This window comes from Dermacentor andersoni, chromosome 8, assembly GCF_023375885.2.
Source record: "Dermacentor andersoni chromosome 8, qqDerAnde1_hic_scaffold, whole genome shotgun sequence".
Taxonomy (NCBI): Eukaryota; Metazoa; Arthropoda; class Arachnida; order Ixodida; family Ixodidae; genus Dermacentor; species Dermacentor andersoni.
The window spans coordinates 96625440-96640956 of NC_092821.1; the positions used below are offsets into that span (position 1 = coordinate 96625440).

General features: G+C 45.7%; 1 long non-coding RNA gene across 1 annotated transcript in view; it reads right to left on the bottom strand.

Annotated features, from left to right (window-relative positions):
- Positions 1-3864, bottom strand: part of LOC140212927 (uncharacterized) — a 34426-nt gene extending 30562 nt beyond the window's left edge. The window contains exon 1 of the long non-coding RNA XR_011889911.1: positions 3762-3864. This is a non-coding gene — a long non-coding RNA (uncharacterized lncRNA). The remainder of the gene's footprint in view (positions 1-3761) is intronic.
- Positions 3865-15517: the final 11653 nt, after the last annotated feature.

Consider the following 15517-nt stretch of genomic DNA (forward strand, 5'->3'; position numbering starts at 1 on the left):
TTCATAGTTTCGTTACCTTCTCGGTTGTCGCTTCTTGCCACCTAAGCGGCAGACCTGGTGGGATGGAGCAAAAGTTGTTCTCTTACGCCATGCAAGTGATACTGGAGCTTTTCTATGGTCAGCTTTGCATCGACGTCATAAAATATTCGCTATTTCAGCGACATTGAATGTTACCACCTTGATTTGATGCTGCTGGCGTGCGTGAAGCCGGGTTGAAACAGCTTTCGTTCGGAGCGAACATTAAATATGCAACTGCGGCTTAACATTTCGTGTCGGTAATAAGTTTTCTTTTCACCATACCTCCTACTTTCAAGGTCCTCTCATCATCATCATCACCATCATCATCTTCCTATTTTAATTCCACTGCAAGAAGGGGGTGATCTCCAATTACCCCTGTCTTGTTCCAACCGGTTCCAAGCTGCGCCTGCAAATTTCCTAATTTCATCGCCCCACCTAGTCTACTGCTGCCCTCGACGGCTCTTCCCTTCTCTTGGCACGCATTCGGTAACCCTTATGGTCCACCAGTTATCTAACCTACGCATAACATGGCCTGCCCATTTCTATTTTTCTCTTAATGTTCAATTAGAATATCGGCTATCCCCATTTGCGCTCTGATCGATACCACTCTCTCCCTGTCTCTTAACATTACTCCTAACATTCTTCGTTCCATCGCTCGTTGCGCGGTCCTTAAATTATTCGAAAACTTCTTCGTCAGTCTCCAAGTTTCTGTCCCATAGATCGAATCCAGTAAGATGCATTGATTGTACACCTTTCTCTACAATGATAATGGTAAGCTTCCAGCCAGAATCGCACGATGCCTGCCGTAGGCGCGCCAACCCATTTTTATTTTTCTTTAAATTTCATTCTCATGATCAGGGTTCTCTGTGAGTAATTGACTTAGACGTACTCCTTCACAGATTCTAGAGGTCAACTGGCGATCCTTAACTCTTGTTTCCTTACCCGGCTATTGATCGCTAGCTTTGTCTTCTGAATAATAATCTTCAATTCCACTCTTACACTGTCTCTGTTAAGGTCCTCAATTATTTATTGTAACTCGCTCACATGTTGCTGGACAGGGCAATGTCATCTGCCAACTGAAAGTTTCTGAGACATTTGCCGTTGAACCTCACTCCTAAGCCTTCGCAGTATAGTAGCTTGAATACTTCTTCTAAGCACGCAGTGAATAGCATTGGATGGATTGTCTCTCCTTGTCAGATCCCTTTCTTTCTACTTATCTTCCTACTTTTCTTGTGGAGAATTAAGGTAGCTGTAGAATATTTGTAGATATATTTCAAGATATTTACGTAAGTGTCATGCGCTCCTTGATTACGTAATGTCTCTATGATTGCTGGTTTCTCTACTGAATCAAGTGCCTTTTCGTAATTTCTGACAGTCATATAGGGAAGCTGATGGTACTCTTCAGATTTCTCGATTACCTGACTGATGACATGACTTATTGTAGAGCATCCCTTCCTGAAGCCAGTTTGGTCCTTTGGTTGATTGAAGTCCTGTGTTGCTGTTATTCTATTTGAAATTACCTTCGTGAATATTTTACACAATACTGGGAGTAAGCGGATATGCCTATATTTTTTCAATTCATTATCGTCTCCCTTCCTGTGGATTAGTAAAATGTTGGCATTCTTCGAGTTCTCTGCGACCCTTGAAGTCGATAGATAGCTTGTATAAAGGGCCGCTAGTTTTTCAAGCTATATGCTTCCTCGATCTTTCAATAAATCAACTGTTATTCCATCTTCTTCTGCCACTTTTCCCTGTTTCATGTCTTGCAAGGCCCTTCTAACTTCATCGTTAGTTATAGAAGGAGTCTTTGTAACCTGTTTATTACTAGTTCGAATTGAGAAATCCTGGCTCATCTGGGTACTGTACAGGCCAGTATAGAATTCTGCTTCTTTTACTATAGCTTCGAGATTGCTGATGATGCTACCCTACTTATCTTTCAGTGCATAAATATTGGCTTGTCCCATGTCAAGTTTCCGTATCACTGATGTCATGCAGCGTCCATTTTTTATGGCTTCCTAAATCTTTCCACGTTAACATTTCGAATATCCCTTATTTTCTCCTTGTTGATCAGTTTTCACAATTCCGCGAATTCTATGTTATCTCTTGAGTTCGACACTTTCATTCTTTGTCGTTTTTTTATTGGGTCTTTTGTGACATCGGAAATCTGGCCTACTGGTCGCCTTAGTGCCTTACCTCCCACTTCAATTGCTGCTTCTGAAGCCAACCTAGTTACAGTTTCATTCATTGCCTCTATGTCATCTTCATCTCTCTGTTCTAAGGCTGCATATTTGTTTGCAAGTACCGGCATGAATTGATTTGCTTTAACTCTTGCTGCGTCTAGGTTGGCCTGCGTCTTGCTTACCAATTTTACTCTTTTTTTCTTCAAATTGAGGTGAATCCTAGACCTCACTAACCTATGATCACTGCACTTTACCCTACCTAACACTTCAACATTTTGCACTATGCTGGGATCGGCAGAAGATATGAAATCTATATCATCTCTTGTTTCACCAGTAGGGCTTTTCAAGGTCTACTTTCTGTTGCTACGCGACCTGAAGAAGCTGTTCATTCTTCGCAGCTTATTTCTTTCGGGGAATTCTACAAAAATCTCTCCTCTAGCGTTCCTAGAATTAAAACCGTAGTTGGCTTTTTGACCAGCTCGCTAGGAGGAATAAAACGTTCTGTGGCTTAGTGTGGTCTGACCACTTATTGCAGATCTGCTCCATCACGTGCCGCCCAATTCCCAATTTCGAGTCTTCGTAAGTGAAGCTTGCTAAGGTGCAAGATCCTACGCTTGCATGCAGAATAAACTGAGATTTTTCGTCGAGGTTCATCGATATGATCGGCAAGATCTTTGGGAATGCATGCGGTTCTAGTTAGTGTTGCGAATTCCACAGCAATTCCCGAAGCTTCCGGATGCTTGTCAATTTTTTTTTCTTTAGCTTTGGCGGTGTCTTCTTTGATATTGCCGTCATCATCATCATCAGCTTGTTTATTGCCGTCATGAACGTTGCTAAAGCTGAAGTCCTAACTCTGTGGTCATGGTAAGCCCTTCCACAAAATGTCACGAATATCACCTGGGTGTGCTAGTGCCCATGCAGGGGAAGAGGAAAGAAGAGAAATCAATCAATCATAAATTATCTACAAGCGTTCTTTGCTTTCTAAACCAAAACTCAGCTGTGCGCTTCGCGTATTCAATGCCGCTGCTTGTGCTGGTTGTGTCAGCGGCTTTTATATATTCGTGATCGAACCTTCTGGTTTCCCCCACGGTAACGAGATAAGTTCTAGATCACAGCCTTTTCGATAATTAGCAGGCCTGTCAATTAATACAAGGCACTGTCGTTTATAAAACAACGACGCCGTTCAAGAATTGTGATTTATCTTATATCGTGAGCACATTCTCCTGTGTTAGCAGAAGCGCAATACAGCCGAATATCCGAAGCGAATTATAATCCCTTAGCTGAAGGCAGTAGTACACCAGGGATACATTCCTCCAGCGAAAATCTCCCACAGTCCTAAGTATGAATAAAGTTTATTTTCTCTCTCTTTAGCACAATAGTTAATAATCTTCAGTTCTTACCAGCTCCCTCCCCCACCCCCACCCTTTTCGACAGAAGAAGTAAATGAATGACCCGCGTAAAGGTTTATTCCTCATTACCATTGACAAAAAAAGCAAATACTACATTTCGGCTTAAATGCTAGGTCGAGCCACGTGACTGTCAAGTAATTAAATGGTAACTTACTTGTGCTCCTAGAACTCCTTACGAGAATAGACGTACTCCAAAAAAAGGGCAATAAAAATAAAATAGCCATACACAACTTCGCCGCCATGCTCAATGTAATAAAATTCAACATAGTCTGAAAAACAAATGTAAGCATATTTAAAGCGTTTTTACAGCAGCGCTTAACCAGAGTGTTCGAACAGCACTCATAATCTTACATTCAAGGCTGACCAAGTAGCATTATAATTTGCTAAATAATATTCAGATTAGCTGTCTGAAAAGCAATTCAAACAGCATGAAAATTGGCGTGTTTTGTAATGTTAGCGCATTGGCTTCTTTCTGCATATGTGACAAAACTAAAACACGCACATACAGGCGTACGTGTCGGCGCAGACACAGACCACCAACACTGTAGTGTCGTCTCTTCAACTGTGGCCATTTTCGTGCGCGCGCTCCTTTTTGTTCGCCAAGCTCACACGAAGCAAAGTAATGTGTTGACTCATGTATGTATAGAACCTTCGCCGAATGTATTACATATTTGTAAAATACTGAACGTCCAATAACAACCTGTTTACTCGTGCTCGCTGTACTAAGAATAGTAATGGAGTTCGTGAGAAAGAACAGACGAACACATAATATCGGCACTCGGTGAGATCATTCAAGCGGGACAAATATGCCATTACCATGCAACAAGTTCAAAATTGGTCAAATTTTTATCCTTTTTGTAATGATATCCCTTACAGAACGCTGGCATCTTCCGAAGCGGTGTGTAAGATATAAATTGTAGAAGATATAAAACTTGTCCCAATATATTAAATTTATTGCGCTTTGCTAACTTCCTCATTGTTGAGTTGCAGCATACCAACATTCGCAATCAACATGATATAGGCGCACTCCAGCAGGACCTCAACAGCACAGCCTGCTGGTGTCAAAAGTGGGAACTTAGCCTGAATACTGATAAATGTTACCAGGTAACATTTACTAAATCTAAAATCACTAATGAACCTACTTACAAACTGGGAGATTCCATACTCAGGAAGCTTAACGAAGTTAAATATTTAGGTGTTCATCTAACTGCTGATCTGTTCTTTGCCAGCCATATTGATATGACCGTCCGGAAAGCCGGGAAAATGCTTAGTCTACTTATACGAACCGTTAGAACTGCCCATCAGATTCTTAAAACCATAGCATATAAGTCGCTGGTAAGTCCCCAATTAGAATATGCCACCGCCTTGTGGGATCCCCACCAGCGGTACCTGATAAGTTAGAAGGCATACAAAACCGCGCTGCCAGGTTTATATCAAAGCAGTACTCCAGACACGCAAGCATAACAGCAATAAAGAAACACATCGAACTAGAACCGCTACAGATAAGACGCCAGAAGCACCGACTGAAACTTCTGCACGCAATATACGCTGACGCGACAGGCATTGACAAGCTAAAATAGCTTAAAGCACCCCACTATATCTCAAACAGAAGAGACCACAGTTTTAAAATACGTGAGATTTCCTGCAAAACGAACTGTATGACGTTTTTTTCCCCGCAGTATTCCTGAATGGAATAAGTTGCCACTTGAAGTTGTGAGTGCACCTCGGGATGCATTTTTAACACTAATCAATGATTTGTAATTGCAATTTTCTTCCAAACCAATGACTGCAGGCCCAATGGACTTTTTTTTCCGGTACTGTTATTCATGTACTTTTCTCATACACTTTTTAACGTACTTTTTTCACGTACTTTTCTCATGTACGTTTTTTAAATCTTGATGCATTGCTCCTTTGTCATCCCTCCCTTTTGTGTGATTATATTCTCCTGCTAGTCACTTCATGTTGTACCCACTAAATAAATAAAATAAATAGTCAACCTCTTGTTACATTTCTGGAAAATTTCCAATTTCCGCAGTGTGTACACAAAAGTTATGCTATAGATCAAAAAGGCGTTCGCAACAGTAAGCTTTCTTTTTTTTAAATTAAACAAATCATCTCATTATTCGCTTTGTGCGCAATGAATTAGGTGCTTTCTGCTTCGCCTATGTTAAAATGAGAGCTTCAGGCACCCAGCTTTCGGTTATTTCGGGCATGATTATTTTGAATACTCACTTTCTAATATTCAAATAGTTTCATCACTATTTTTGGTTTTTTCATCAATTATTACTGTATGATACAATGTGTACTAAGGTATCGCAGTGTGAACAATTGAATGCATACAATACGAACCACACTTTTGCTGCCCTAAGGCAGATTGTTTTAATTGTGGAAAAAGAACTCACATTTCTTGCCCTCACTTCGGGAATGATAATAAAACGGCTGAAAAAAAGGATGACGCCATAACTACGCGACATGTAGTGTCGGGAACCAATTCACCTTCATATAAGCTATATTCCACAAAATATCAATATTAGAATGATGTCAATGACTTTTGATTTCTCGTAACAGTAAAATTTTGTGACGTGTGCAAGTCAATTTTGCGCAGTCAACGACTGTAACGTAGTGCAATATTATTGCAATAACTAACTTGCTACGTTGCGTTAGGTAACGGCCGTGCAAATTCAAAGTTCCTACAGGTGCATTACTTTGCTTCGGCCCCGAAATAACCGGTAGCAATAGTCTTTGCGAAACAGCCCTCCCTTCAAAACCGCTCAGCCCTCAAAAAAGGTGTTTGTAATAAATCAGTTGCCAGTGCCGAGTTTCAGCATTCATTTCCTATACAGAAATGTGCACCACATTCCTCTCAAGGAATAAGTTTCTATAATATCGCAATTGAAAGTGTACTGTTGAAAATTATTAACGCAGGTAGTGACATGCACAACAATTTCCTTCAGCCAGCCTTGTTTTAACAGCTCCATTTGCATAAAATGCCGACTTTCGAAGCATTCTCTATGCACACTTCTTGCTACGCAGAAAGTCATTTAAAAGATCATTAGTACACCAACCACGTATACTCACCTTCGTGCCGGGATAGATGGGTCCGTTCAGTCGTAGCCACGGTTACCTGCAAACACTTATATTGTCTTGATGCCAGTGACGTCAACATTTCTTATTTAAGGCTTGTTCCGTCTACATGTGGTATAAAGGTTACACAGAGGGATCTAAATATTCAAGAAATTAAGGTCATGCTTCCTAAACGACATTTCATAGTCCTCTTAAAGAAAATGGCTAGTGCGCTCCAACTTTTGGCAAGCATGAACTTTGCTATATTTATGCGTCAGCGCAAAATATCACGCTCAAATATCTGGGCTCTCGCGGCATTCTTTTCATATTGTCTGTCTATTAGGCTCTTCTACTGCTTGCCTTTTTACAGCGAAGCTGGTTATACGGACCCTGTCCAGTCGTTGTCAGAGTTTGCTAAAACTATCATCAGCAATGGCTAGAGAGTCGTCGTCGTCTTCCACGGCTGGCTCCGCTGCCGCTATTCATTCCAGAGTGCAATTTCACTTCTCTTCGGCCATCGTAATGGGGAAGCCGCGTTTAGGGGTGTATGAGCCGTTGCTTAAAGGGGTATGAGCCATTCATTGTCCTACGTGACGTAGAGATTTCATTTTGAAGAATCGCAAGTGGCAGTGCCGGGTGGACGCTGCTAACGACACCACCGAGCAAACTCGAGACATCGAAAGCAAGCGACAACGGTGGACTGCGGGCATACCGCCTCTGACGTCGTTTTCTCCATCGCAGCCGAACTTGTGGGTAACTTCATTACGAAGCACAAAGACGTCAATCGTCAAACCAAAACAACCAATCGTCTAAACCATTGCAGCGCCCGCATCTCCAGTGGTGGGCCTTACGCCCAATATAGGGAGCTTCGGATTAGTGGTTCCGCACATTCCATCCCAGCTACAACTATGCGAAGACCACAAGTAGTGCGCACTCGTGCGGAAGAAGCTGCCTGCCGCGAGCGTCAGCGAGAGTTGGGTAGTGAACGACCTCGTCGTCCTAGAGCCTGCCTCACGCACAAAAAAAAAAAAGAAGTACTGGAAGAACTGAAAAAGAAACTGCTAAAGCATACTCAGTACGCGAAGCACGCTAAAGCGAAAATGAGATGAAAGATTGGTGAAACAAAAGATTTACAATTGAGACAACTTGCGAAGCTTGACTTTAATGGTATAACACTTGGTGCAGTTAACACAGCTTCGCTGTTGGACCATCTGCACCAACTGGACGCGACGGTAATTGTTTCTTTGTCTACATTTGCACATGTTTTTTTTTTTCAGTCTAAGTCCACCATACTATTTTTTCTTAGTACTCGGAGAAAAACCATCAAGCGACTGACTGGAAAACTTTATTGTGGTCCTGCAGCACGCGCTTAGCGCGTATCGGGCGTCTCTCACGTAGGGACCGACAGGGAGTACCTGGCGGCTGCTTCGCGGGCCCGCTGCACGGCTGACCCATTGCTGGTCGGCGAGTAGTGAGCTTCTGAGAGACTTGTCCCACTTGTCCGAGATAAAGTCGGGAAGAGAGTTTCTACGCTCCCAGAGCATATGTGCGAGTGTCACCGTGTCTCTGCATGAGGGGCACGTGTCACTGGGGTGCTCGTCGGGATAGATAACGTGTAATTTGGAAGAGTTTGGGTACATGTGCGCCTGTAGTAAGTGTAGTGATAGTGCTGGCGGCCTGTTAAGTTTGAGGTGAGGTGACGGAAAGATGCGGCGCCCCATGTAGAAGTGTTCTGTGATTTTGCTGTACGTAATTAGCGCGTCCCGATTATCCTGTAGCTCGACGAGATGGGTTTTCCCGGGGACGGCGCGGTCGGTAACCGCGCACGCGGCCTCGTGGGCGAAATCGATGAGGTTGGGTGGGGCGCCCAGAACCCGGCCGAGATGGGCGGAGAACGAGATGACAGTGCGGTGCTTGAGGGTGCTCAGATCCGTGCTACGAATGCCTGGTTGGAGACTACGCCACGTTCGAAAGCTTTGATGGACTGTCTGGAGTCACTGTACATCACTTCCCGTTTGCCGTCGAGCACGGCCACGGCTAGGTTACTTGCTCCGCCACGTCGTGGTGTCGGGTTAGGACCGTAGCGGGTTTGAGTGTCCGCTGCGTGGATGAGACCACGATCGTGGCGAAGGCTTGGTTTTTGCGGTAGCCGGTGGCGTCGACGAATGTGACGTCGTCCTCTTCCATGTCCATGCGCCGGAGAAGTGCGGTCGCCTGGGCAAAGCGCCTGCTTCTGTTGTGGTCGGGATTTACGTTTCGCGGAATAGGAGCGATCACGGTGAAGTCTCGAATCCCGCGGGAAACCGGCGTCAACTTCGGTGTATACCTGGTAGTCGAGGAGAAGAAGCCGCACTCGCGCAGAATGTGGCGACCCGTCTTGGTGGTCGTGAGTCGGGGCACCGCGTTCGCTCCTGGGCCTCGGCGATCTCTTCTAGCGTGTTGTCACGCTGAGCTGGAGGAGCTTGTGTGGAAGTGAAGATCGGAAGGCCGAGGGCCCGTTTCACTCACTACCTTTTGAATGAGGGCATTGAATTTATTGCGCTCAGCGCGTAGCCGATTGCGCATGGCAGCGACGCAGGGGAAGTGGCAGAGAACAAACGCGTGTACGAGGCGTAGCAGGTTGTCTTCCTTGAAGCCGTGGAGACAGCCACTCTGCGTACGACTCGTATGGCGTTCTTCGTCTTGGTATTGAGCTTCTGCATTGTTTGGGTGTCGGTTCCGCAGGACTCGATTATTGTGCCCAGGCCCCCGATGGAGTCTACCTTGGCGACACACGGCCATCCCTGGTGCGCAGGGTGATGTTGCGTTCGGCTGGTGGTTTCCACCCTCTAAGCTTGGCGCCCCGGTGTTTGGGCGAGTACAGCAACGGTTCCGACTTGATGGGGGAGCACTTGAGACCAGTGTGTTCTAGGTAGGACTCAGCTGTTTCGGCGGCCTGCTGCAGGGCGGATTCCATGAAGCCATCCGACCCTGCGGAGCACCAGATGGTTATGTCCTCCGTGTATATGGTGTGGTTTAGCACGTCGATCTTCGAGAGTCGCGTGGAGAGCCCAATCATCACGACATTGAAAAGCGTCGGCGAGAGGACTGATCCCTGGGGGGTGCCCCGCTGTCCGAGCTCGACTGCTTCCGACGCAAGGTCTCCTGCGTGTAAGACGGCCTTGCACCGAGTAAGAAAGTAGCCGACAAAGTCATATAACCGACGCCCGAGCCCAAGGTCTGGGATTGCCTTCATGATGGACGAGTGCGCGATGTTTTGAAATGCCTTTTACATATCGAGGCCGAGTATGGCACTGGTGTCCCGAGTGTTTCCTCCGTAAAGAATCTCATACTTTCGGAGCAACATGGCGTCTTGTGCAGACAACCTGACTCGGAAGCCGATAATGTGGTGCGGGAGGCATTCGTTGTCCTCGACGTATGTGCCGATTCTGTTGAGGGCTACGTGTTCGGCCACCTTACCCAAGCACTACATTAGCGAGATGGGGCCGAGGTTATCTAGGTTAGGCACCTTGCCCAGCTTGGGAATGAAGATTGCGTGGGCGAGTTTCCAGTCTTCGGGTAGCTCGCCTTTATACCACACTTCGTTGATGGTGTCGGTGAGGTAAATGACAAAGGGGTCATCCACGTTGCGCAGGAGCTTGTTGGTGATGCCATAGGGACCGGGGGGTGGAGCGGCCGTTGAGTTCTTGGATAGTCCGGCGTACCTCTTCGGCGGAAAAGTCGGCGTCGAGGAGGGTATTGTCGAGACCGGTGTATTCGAGATGTGGAGTCAATGGACCCGTGGAAAGCAGGATATATTTCTTTATGAGGGTCTTGGTGATTGTCTTCCGGTGATGCGGTCCGTTTGGCTTGATGGAGTATCTTCGCGAGCGACTGGCACTGGTTTTACGGGTGTTGTTGTCGTTGAGCAGGAGCTTACGGAGGTTCCACGTCTTACCGTTACGGACCTGCCCGTCGATCGAGTTACAGATCTCGTCCCACTGCTGTTTGGAAAGGGTGTGGCAGTAATCCGCTAAGCTCTTGTTTAACTCGGATATGCGTTTGCGGAACCTGCAATTGAGGCGCTGGTCTTTCCAGCGGGCCAGAAGGAACTGTTTGGCCACGAGCAGGTGGGCGCGGCGGCTGTCTATCTTCTCGGAGGGCAGGTCCGTACTGATGGTTTTGGTGGCCTTAGCGACGTCGGTTTTGAGCTGACCCGTGCACGTCTCAAGTTTCGGGGCGCCGTCACGCAGGAGTCGTTCTGCACGAGTGTTACGGAAGAGGTCCCAGTCGACCCACGTGTACGATTTGGTCTTCCTGCAGGAGGTTGGGAAGTGTACGGCCAGTAGGAAGTGGTCACTACCGAGATCAACCGCAAGGTTGGACCAGCGGGCGTCAGCGATGTTCTTGACCAAGCAAAAATCAGGGGTGGTGTCTCTTTGCGTGGGCCTGCTGGTGCGGGTGAGAAAAGCCTTGTCTGTGATAAGGGTAAGGTCCATGTCGTTCGCGTTCTCCCAGAGCTCATTGCCTTGGGGGTGCCGTACGCGTAACCCCAGGTGCGATGCGTGGCAATAAAGTCGCCTGCGATAACGAGTGGGTTGGAGCCGGCGAGGCGGATGGCTTTGTGGAACAGGTGGTTGAACCGTTCTCTATGGTTGCGGGGTTTCCTCTAGACGTTGATGATATGCACGCTTCGTCGACACACGTTGCCAGGGGGAACGGGCGTCTGCGTAAGCACGCGTTTGGTGCGTTGCGACACCATGTACCCGAGCACACGAAGGTTTGAGCTTACCACGTGTAGCGGTGTGCGGCCAAGCAGTGTCCGCGGAAAGGCGGATCCTGGGGGTTGAGCCGACGCCGGATATTCGGACCTTTAAGGCCCCCCGGCGGAGGCAACACACCTCCTTGGCCTCTGCTTCACGTAGACGGCACGTCCGGACTTACCCACCCGGGGGAAACCGGCTGTCGCCTTTTCCTGTCCCGCTCTTCAATCTTGTTTCTTTCCTATCTTCTTTCTTTTACTGTGCTATCATCTCTTCAGCCATTTCCTAATTTTCCTAGGCGGCTTGCGTTAACCATGTGTATGTGCCGTCCCTTGGGTATAATATATTAGGTTATAGTGGCAATGTACGGTTGGCGCCTGCAGCCTTACGCGTTAAGTGCTGCAGCGTCCCCAAGTTGGGCACCGTGGTGGGTAGTCACCATTGCTGCCGAAATGAAACCGCCGAAGTACTATGGGAACACCCGCATTTCTCCGCATACTTGATCGTCACCTACAAAAGAGGAGACGCACCGATGAGCTAGACACATGCTTCAACCGAACAAGAAAGGCCTATCCAAAATACCATGTTGTACACAGGGAGAACTCTGAAAAACAGGCCAGATTCATTTCACCAGTCATAGTTGCAAAATCTTTGACCGAAGCCTCAGGGTCAGCTTATAAAGTGACGAAAATGGCTAGCGGAGACCTTCTTGAAATCCCTCAGAAACATCAGTACGAGAAGCTAGGCAATCTTCTGACATATGGTAACATACCAGTTTCTAGTACACCACACCGATCAATGAATAGCTCATGTGGAGTCGTGTCAGAGGCAGACCTCCAAGATTTCACAGAATATGAACTCCTGGAAGGGTGGAAAGATCAAAAGGTAACTAATGTAAAGCGCATTATCCTTAGACGGGACAACAAAGAAATCCCCACCAAACACCTTGTCCTAACATTTGCATCTAGCGTTGTGTCGCAAACGATTGAAACAGGATAAATTAGGCTAATTGTCCGATCGTATATCCCCAACCTTAGACGGTGTTTCCAATGCCAAAGGTTCGGCCATGGCTCGCAGAGCTGTCGTGGTCAAATAACTTGCGCAAAGTGTGGAGTCCAGGGCCACCCCTCTGACAACTGTAGTGGCAAACCTCACTGTGTGAACTACAGTGGTGATCATGAAAGGTGTCGCCTTGTCTGACCCCTTCCTTTATAGGTATCTTCCTGCTTTTCTTATGTAGAATTAGCGTAGCTATAGAGCCTCTGTAGATATATTTAAGGTATTTAAGTCAGCGTTCTGTACTGCTTGATTATTTAATGCCTCTACTACTGCTGGTATCCCCACTGAATCAAATACCTTTTCATAATCTAATAAAGCCATATAGAGAGGCTTATTGTACTCTGCGGATTTCTCGATAACCTGATTGATGACGTGGATGTAATCCATTGTAGGGTATCCCTTCCTGAAGCCAGCATGTTCCCTTGGTTGACTAAAGTCCAGTGTAGCCCTTATTCTATTGGAGATTATTTTGGTAAATATTTTATATACTACTGGGAGCAAGCTGATAGGCCTATGATTTTGCAATTCCTTAACGTCTCCCGTTTTGTGGATTAGTATAATGTTTGCATTCTTCCAGTGTTCTGGAACTCTTGCAGTCGATAGACACTTCGTATGAAGAGCCACCAGTTTTCCAAGCATTATGTCTCCTCCATCTTTGACTAAATCGGCTGTTATTCCATCTTCTCCTGCCGCTCTTCCTCATTTCATGTCTTGCAGGGCCCTTGTGACCTCATCGCTAGTTATAGGAGGAGTTTCTGTATCCTGTTCATTACTGTGTGTAATTGAGGTATCCTGATTTCTCTGGGTACTCTACAGGTCAGTATAGAATTCTGCCGTTGCTTTTACTATCTTCGAGATTGCTGATGATATTACCCTGCTTATCTTTTAGGGCATACATCTTGGTTTGTCCTATGCCAAGTTTCTTTCTCACTGATTTCAGGCTGTGTCTATTTTTACGGCTTCTTGAGTCTTTCTCACGTTATAGTGTTGAATATCAGTTATTTACGCTTTGTTGATCAGTTTTGACAGTCCCGCGAATTCTATCTTATCTCTTGAGTTAGACACTTTCTTTTTGTCGTTTCTTTATTAGGTCCTTTGATGCTTGTGAGAGCTTGCCTACTGGTTGCCTTGGTGCCTGGCCTCCCACTTTAATTGCTGCCTCTGAAGCAAACCTAGTTACAGTTTCATTCATTAGCTCTATGTCATCACCATCTCTCTGTTCTAAGGCTGCATATCTGTTTGCAAGTACCAGCCTGAATTTGTCTGCTTTTATCTTTACTGCCTCAAAATTGACCTGTTTCTTCTTGACCAATTTTGCTATTTCTCTCTTGAAATTGAGGTGAATCCTAGCCCTCACTAACCTATCATCACTGCACTTTACCCTACTTATCAGTCCTACATCTTGCACTATGCTGGGTTCAGCAAAAAGTATCAAGTCAATTTCATTTCTTGTTTCACCATTAGGGCTTTTTCAGGCCCGCTTTCTGTTGCTGCGCTTCTCGAAAAGAGTGTTCATTATTCGAAGTTTATTCCTTTCTGCGAACTCTACCAGAATCTCTCCTCTAGCGTTTCTAGAATCGACGCCGTAGTGGCCTATTGCTTGTTCCCTAGCCTGCCATTTCCTCATTTTTGCATTGAAGTCACCCATTGCTATAGTATACTGAGTCTGCACTTTTCTCATCGCTAATTCTACATCTTCATAAAACTGATCTAGTTCCTCATCGCCATGACTGGATGTTAGGGCGTAGACTTGTGCTACCTTTAGTCTATACCTCTTATTAAGCGTGATTACCACTACAGCTAGCCTCCCATTAATGCTGTAGAATTCGTCAATGTTGCTGCTATGTCCTTAGGGATTAGGAATCCTACCCCGTGTTGCTTCGTATCTACGAGACGTCTATAGAAGAGGACATGTCCGTTATTCAGCAATGTATAAGCCTCACCAGTTCTTCTAATCTCATTTAGACCGATGATATCCCAAACAATGCCTGATAATTCCTCGAAGAGTCCTGCTAAGCCAGCCTCACACGAGAGGGTTCGGGTGTTAAACACCTGCAAGTGTCAGTTTGCATTGGCGGCCTGTCCGGATCCAGAGATTCTTAGCACCCTCGGCTGTGGTACAGGTCTGACCGCCGCCTTGGTCAGGTGCTCCGCAGCTGCTGGGGACTGAGGGCCATTGGGTAATTAAGTGAGCCATGTGGGAGGGGGAATAGGACAGAATAGAACACACATTTGGCACTCATAATTTTGTACTTACTGGAAGTGAACCTCCAACCTGTGGTAGATATGGTGAGAGGCTGACCGTCCTCCGCGTCTTCCTGAAGTGTCGCGAGGTCGAAGCTGAGAGAAAGAATTATTTTCCTCTGGCATACCGTTATCACATCCCTCTTCACCCGGCTATGTTTCTTGACCAAGAACCGCTATTTAACACCAAAGCAGTCCTCGGTTTCTTAAATTACCTTACCTTAAATTACCTTACATGTTATAAGTCCATTAAATTCGTAGAGCCCCGTCGTTCCAGAGGATGCCGCTGCAATAATCGTTTTGCACAGCACATGCCTCCAGGCCCTTGTATTTCAAAGGCTCTAAGGAGGCAGCAGTGCTCTAGCCAATTTTAGAATCTGATATATTTTATACACTAGATGATATATTTATGTTGTGATATATTATTATGATATATTTTATACACTACACTGACACACTAGATGTAGACTCAGGAGTACCACAAGCGTCGGTGCTCGGTCCATTGTTGTTTCTGGTCTATATCAACGATATCTATTTTTCAGTGCAACCTACTCTAGATCCGACTGTTTGCGAACGATTGTGTCCTTTATTCCAGCATAAATCAACACGCTGATCAAGTCAGACTAAATGATGCATTGCATTCAATCAGTGCATGGTGTGATAAATTGGGCTTGAAACTCAATACTTCGAAAACGGCAAGCATAGCATTTAGTAACAAAAAGAACCTTTCCAATTTGCTTACACCAGTAAAAATGCTTATATTTAAAGAACTAGCCAGGTAAAGTATTTGGGTGTTACACTC